This window comes from Phycodurus eques, chromosome 22 (genome assembly GCF_024500275.1).
Source record: "Phycodurus eques isolate BA_2022a chromosome 22, UOR_Pequ_1.1, whole genome shotgun sequence".
In the NCBI taxonomy this organism is placed as follows: Eukaryota; Metazoa; Chordata; class Actinopteri; order Syngnathiformes; family Syngnathidae; genus Phycodurus; species Phycodurus eques.
Window position 1 is genome coordinate 8,435,481 of NC_084546.1, and position 6,670 is coordinate 8,442,150.

General features: G+C 43.7%; 1 long non-coding RNA gene across 1 annotated transcript in view; it reads right to left on the reverse strand.

The window, feature by feature from the left end:
* LOC133396896 (uncharacterized) overlaps window positions 1–6,113 on the reverse strand; it is a 47,521-nt gene extending 41,408 nt beyond the window's left edge. The window contains exon 1 of the long non-coding RNA XR_009767444.1: window positions 6,035–6,113. This is a non-coding gene — a long non-coding RNA (uncharacterized LOC133396896). The remainder of the gene's footprint in view (window positions 1–6,034) is intronic.
* Window positions 6,114–6,670: the final 557 nt, after the last annotated feature.

Consider the following 6,670-nt stretch of genomic DNA (forward strand, 5'->3'; position numbering starts at 1 on the left):
GTTTTGTTCGGTTACCTGCTAAATACAGTCCATATTACAGTGTAGCTCTTTGTTTTATGTTTTATTGCCTCACAATAAAATACAATCAAATACAATTTATGAATACAGTTTCAGCAGACAATGTTCACTGTGATCCGCAAATGGATGGTGGGCATGTACACAAACGGGACGGGTGCAATAATTTCGGTGCTGATAAAGTAACATTGGAGGAATTTTGAAGTATGTGCGGGTGGCTCTTAAGTTGTAGAAGCGGGATCCGGAGTTGGCAGGGGCTTGTCGGATCTCGTGCTGCCCATCCTGTGCTCCACAGCAGAGGGAAATCCCACCACTCCTCAAATCTCTCGGCAATTTTCTTCCTCTCCTGTGGTGGGCGCAGCCACGCAGTCGTCCACGAGGCGGTCCCACATCGCCGTTGCCTCATCAGGGAATATCGTGGCGCCCCCAACACGGAAACTGTTTGCCATGGTCCTGAAGGAGCATCTGAAGCACATAAAACCTTTCAATTGACCTGTTGTATTAAAGATACTGAAGTAGTCTAGAAACAAAACCGTGATAATCACATCGTCATGACTAAAAACACTGGCACATCACAGGCCCATGAATATATGTGGGGTTATTTATATTGTCAAAATGAATGTTGAAATAACTACGACATGCATCATAAATTGAATACAGTACCTCAAACATACAGAAAATGTATTGCTAGTGGTTGTACTATTTTATATTGCTGCTTTCCAAAATCAAATTCCGGTAACCTTAATGTTAAATTTGTACACAGATCATAGGTGTACAACTTGATCAGACCTGATCTCGTTCATGGCGTTCCTTTCATCAATCCATTCATTTTTACAATTTGGCAGCATGTGGTAATTTCATTTTTGATAAATTTGTTAGCACTGTAGTAAACCTGCAGTGTGTGACTCAGATACAGTGAATATTAACTTTATTGTGACACCAATTAACGACAAAACTGCCACTCACCAGAGACAAACGGACAGGCGCTCCGCAGCTGAGATGGAACGCTTGTAGTCGAGCAGTTTGCCGGGGAAATCCCGGGACCGATTCGAGCCAAACGGGGCACGGGTTCGCCTCATGTAGCACTTGAAGCCGCAGTCATCCAGAAGCAGCTCCAGGTGAAAGTCACCAAGACGCGTGCGCCGCTGGATGGCGTTGTGGACCCAAGGACGACTGGCATTTGGCATGCCAAGACGTTCAGACTTCCAAGGGAACTTTCGCGTTCGGTGTGAACGCAGCGTTAGAGCATTAAAAACTGAATAGGTGAGTTTTTATAGCTGAGAATAGGTTCCACAAAGAAAAAGAAAAAATAAAAAAAACTAATAACGGACTAAATGGGCTGACTGCTTGGTTTTCTATTGTCTGTTTTAAAGCATGAAACTGTACAGGCGGGGTTGGCAAGAGTTCAACGGAAGGAGGTGCAACTCCTCCTCGGACAACCAAATGTGCGTGTGGACAGTTGAGGCACGCGTGTACATTACATGAAAAGTGAACACACACTTGTCAAAGCAAGCAAACGCAGTCAACACCTGGCGCCTTTGCAGCTGCTTTGCACAAATCCTCGCATTCACTTCCCCCGGAAAAACACGGGCGAGCGAAGCACAATCACTCAGCGACACAGATCCGCGCATGATCTCGCCACAATGCGGCAAGCTAGGCATGCGGGAGCGGCTCCAGAGAAGAGGTAATTCTGTTTCTATTTGTTCGACAGGGAAAGGGAGGGGAAAAGATAGGCGCCGCTAGCGGCTGTGGTGGGAGGAGAGGGGTGGGGAGCGTAAATCTAACATAGGGGCCTGTGGCAGAGCCCCCAGGATCAAATCCAATTCTGGCAAGATCCACATTAAGCCCCGTCAATCACAAGTGCCCTTGGGATGCAGCGGAATGGTGATGAGAACGGCGGACGGTGGCGAGTCTCTTTTTCCACGAGTCGGGATGAAGTGTAGTCTTTCGTCACCAAGCGTGGGCATATTCATACGAGCTCTACCACTTGAACGCACTTTGAGAAACTGCAACAGCTGATTCAGGCGCAGTCGATTCGTGAGCTGTATTACACGCACGACACATTTGACAGTTTTGGTCAAACCGTGTGTGGTGCGCTCTGATAATCAACACAGAACAGACCACCACACAAACAAAGATTCCGTTTCACCACCGATAGAGAAACCAGTCCTCCAAGACAGAAACAGGATTTAACAAAAACAAAAGAAACACGAGTGGCTATGTTGCGCCCATGTTTCCTGAGTGCTCCTGAAGGGACCGGAGGCGTGCGTGTTACAACATTATGTTATCAATAAAGACTTGCTTCGGAAAAATACTTCTTGCCATCTGGTCAAACCGCATACAAAATACAACACCAGGTAGGACATGTTTTTATTTACAGCCACTTTGTTCCTCAGTCATGTCGCTTCTTGAATTTTCCACCGTTAGTCACAATTCACGGACTCGGGAGATGTCGGGTTTTCCCAGCAAAGATTTTTGGTTGTCAATATTGAAGCCTTCATATTTAAGCTTGTCGGCCCGGACCCGAACTTATAAAAGAGGTGTGTGTAATTTAACAAGCACGCAAGATTTTGAACGTCAAACCTGTGAAGCAGACATGCTAACCATAAAGACATCGTGATGCCACAATCAGATTTTATCACTGAAATTTAACAAAATGATCAGATAGTCTTCAAATGCACAACATCCAACCCTCCCACTGCTCATTCTGCACCTTACAACCTACAAAGCCCCGAAACTGAAACGCAAAACTATAAGCACATATTTGTGTCAACACAATAACGAGCATTTAGTCCGTTTGATGGCTCAAATGAGCTGCTAATCCGCGTACGACCGAGTTGGTTACAGATTAGCAGAAAAACGACACGCCAGTGGGCCATCGGCGATATTTCACCCCTCCTCTGATTTCATCTGAGCCGAGCAGTGCTTTCAACTCCCCCAGTAGCAGTGTTGCTTCTGATCACAGTCCACGCTGATCAATGAATAATGTAGCCGCCTGCTTGATTGGTGCCCAGAATTGCCTGACAGAAGGCGTTCACATGCACTTTTTGCTTTATAATTTGGTGCAAAGACAGTAATCAGGTCATCTGGCATCAGGAGGGAGTCGCTCCCGAACAATTGGAACACTAATCTCCACAGAAAGCGTGAGACTGCGTGGGGGGAGGAGGGGTTAATTTACATGAAGTGCATTTAAATTCCTTTGAAGTTGTTTGTTTTGCTCACCTTGGAAACGCACTATTTCTACTTCTCCTCCGTGGCGAGACGTATACACAACCCATAAATATTCATCTACCCAGGGCCTGTGCTATTCTGGCCCAGTGTTTTGAACATAGCCACTGGAGATTGGACCTATCAAGGACCCACAGAGAGAGGGGGGGGGGAGAGGGGGGAAAAAAATAAAAAATAAAAAATGGAAAGGAGCTGGGAGCAAGTGGTGGAGGATAATATTTTTGTGCATGTTCCAAAATGGAAAGTGGATGGTTTTGCGTGATGTTTAATGCAGAAGGAGCAGGCCAAGTTTCAGAGTGAGTTTCCTTCACGAGTCACCCCACACACACCGCCAACTTTCAGGCACAAATGAGTCCCAGCAGTTTTTATTTTATTTTTTATTTTTTTGCGAGGTTAGCCGCTTTTCTCTTCTGCTTTTAAAATAAGTGAAGACATTTTGCATGAATAAACAGGCGACGCCGGCCAAAATGGATCCAACGTTGCAGAGAACTGGTTAAAAGTATATTCAAGGATACATTTTTTTTTTTTTTTAAATGATCTTTCAACTCCCGACAATTTCACAAGATAACAGTCATTGCATGTCAAAGTTTCACTCCGTGAAATTCACTGAAAGGAACTGTGATTGTGATTACACTGTGCTTTTAGTGCTTTAAAAAAAATGCATTAACTTATAATATATAAACCGACATGATACAATTAACAAAAAGACAACATTTTATGTTGGATGGTCTGACAGCAGCCTAATGTTAGCATTCTATAGAGATAAGAGCAATATTGGGGAGCTCGACTAAAATATAAAGTAAAGCAACATACCACAAAATAGCGTCAACATCATCAAGTGTGCAGTTAAACCATTAAAACTACACAAAATAATGTAATCCATCTAAACTGTGCCTCATCTTTGTAAACAGAATGAAATATTCAAGACAATTGGGACAACCTCAATGCTACACCCAAATTTGACAAGACACAAATCAGCAGTTCTACATGATGAAGCAGCAAATGCAGAGTCAACAAGTTGCCTTTTTTGACATAAACAAGCCTCCAACAGCAAGGGAAGCACAGTAAAAGGACACTGTGGTGAACAGGGCCATTAGCACCACAGCCATGTGAGACTTACGCACACATTCTTTTGATTTTAACGCTTGCAGGCAGACGGCTGCCTTACTTGGAATTAGTCTGCAGTTGGCAGCTTTGACACCCAATGTGCCATTTTTGGCTGCCCCATACTGACATGTAGGGACATATAGTTTGTAATAATAATTCACTGTGTGCGCATGTGGGATTTAAGATGGAACAATGCCTGCGTGGGAGCTTTTTTTTTCCCCCCCAGCCTCCATGGACACAGGTGACACTTGGAAACAGGGATGATACAACGATTGCCCTGGCACAGACACACACAGTGGGCCAAATTTAAGCACTGTGAAGTCCAAGTTAACTTATGGAAGGACAGAAGAGGCAAGGTGGGAAGGCCTTGAGGGAAGATGGATGGGACAATGGTCGGAAATTCAAAACATATGGGAGGAAGGATGGAAGGTAGTAAAGAATGATGAAATAAAAGGAACCAAAAGATAAGGATGGAAGGGAGGATGGATTGCAGGAAGGAACAGGAGGATGGTAAAGTGAAACGCATGATTGGACAACAGCCAAAGGATGGACCACTACGCAGGGGGGTTTAGAACAAAATCTATATAAACTAAAAGTTGCACAAGTGTTTGATACACAAAGCCGCTCAAAAGCAAAAAAAAAAAAAGACAAAAAAAATCACGAATACCAAACCAAGTGTGATTAACGGATAAAAACTGACGACCGAAAGTCATCATGAAAATGAAACGCAAAAAAGAGCAAAACAAAAGTGGTGGACGGAGCCTCAGTAACGACGCAAAGTAGTTGGTCTTCGTTACTGTGCTTAAGTAGATTTTTCACAGCTGTACTTTTATGTACATTGACATTTATTTTTCTGGTGTATTTACTTTGACTCCTTACTTTTAAACATCTGTACTTTCTCCTCCCTACATTTGAAAAATTAGCTCATTATTTTTAAAACCTAAAGTTAGCAACGATGTTAAGTAAAAAGCAAAACTCCTAAATACCGGAAACCAGAAATAAGCGCAAAGCGAATCATGCAAATCTTAAGCACTCCCTTGAGCCGCGTGCCTACGCCGATGCTAAGCTAGTGGAGGCAAAGTATTTGCGCATTCAATATTGTTAAACTAGTGGGGGCAAAGTGTCAGTGCAGTCCAGGTTTGTGGAAACCGAAATAAGGATACCTGTACACGTCATACAATCAGAACAGAACTCTGAACTGGGAATAACATTTGTCTCCCTCTCCCCACCCCCCAATAAGTGCCTGCAAGAAATTAACCACATTGGCTTTTTAGAAAGCTAGCTTGTTGAATTCTGGCTCGCTGGCAGTTTTGCGCATAACGGTTTTCCCAATACATTTGCCTCATGCCAAAACCGTTATATTAAAAATATATATATATTTATATTTATTTATTTTTTTAAAGTGAAATTAGCCCTAATTTGCGCATTTTCGACTATAGTTTCAGTCACTTTTTTACTTAAGTACATTTATTCTTGTAAGGGAGTGGCTTCAGTACGTTTACCATTGTTTTGTTGCACAAGTATAAATACTTTTAAGTACTGAACACCAGTACTTTTGACATTCTGGAAGCAAAAACGAACAAAACGGAATATATCTACACAAGATAGAAATGGAAAATAAAAATCACAGAAGTACTTACAAACAAATTCAGTAACACAAGCTGAAGAAAGGAGGGGAACAAACCTTCTGGAGCCAACGAGACGAAATCTTGCGGGAACAAAACAAGACGACCAAAACGCCGACAGGCAAGGCAATACTTCGGCGCCTTCCTTCCAACGGAGCCGCACCTGAAGACGAGGCCAAGTTGCAAGCAGGCAGGTGGAGCTGGCTGATTGCGGGCAGGTGCGGCTAAGGGTGGGCGACTCCGCCCACCAATTAACCGGGCCACACTGTGGGCAGACAGAAAACAAACATGACATGAATGGTCTCCGCCAGCTGAAAACACACACTTGAAACCCTAGCACTAATTTGAAACCTTACCCTTGTTTTAAAAGCCCTAACCCTGGCTAGAAACCCCATTTTGAACCTCCGAGCCTGGTCGGCGACACTTTTTTTTGGCACCCGACTTTGAATCGACTCCATCTTAAACTTGTGTTTTAACCCATGAACTTGCAGTGAATCACGTCTTATGTCCTTTCGAGCCGCCTTTTATGAGCTCTGCGGGTTCCCGGGATGTTTTAGGAACCTGAATGTGCGACCTAAATGGGGCCAAGGACTCAAGTCAAAGTCACCTGCAGGCAACCGGTGCAGGGAGCGGGATTGATATTCTCGCTCAACACGGCTTCCTCTACACTTTTGTGTTTACTTCCGTGCACAATT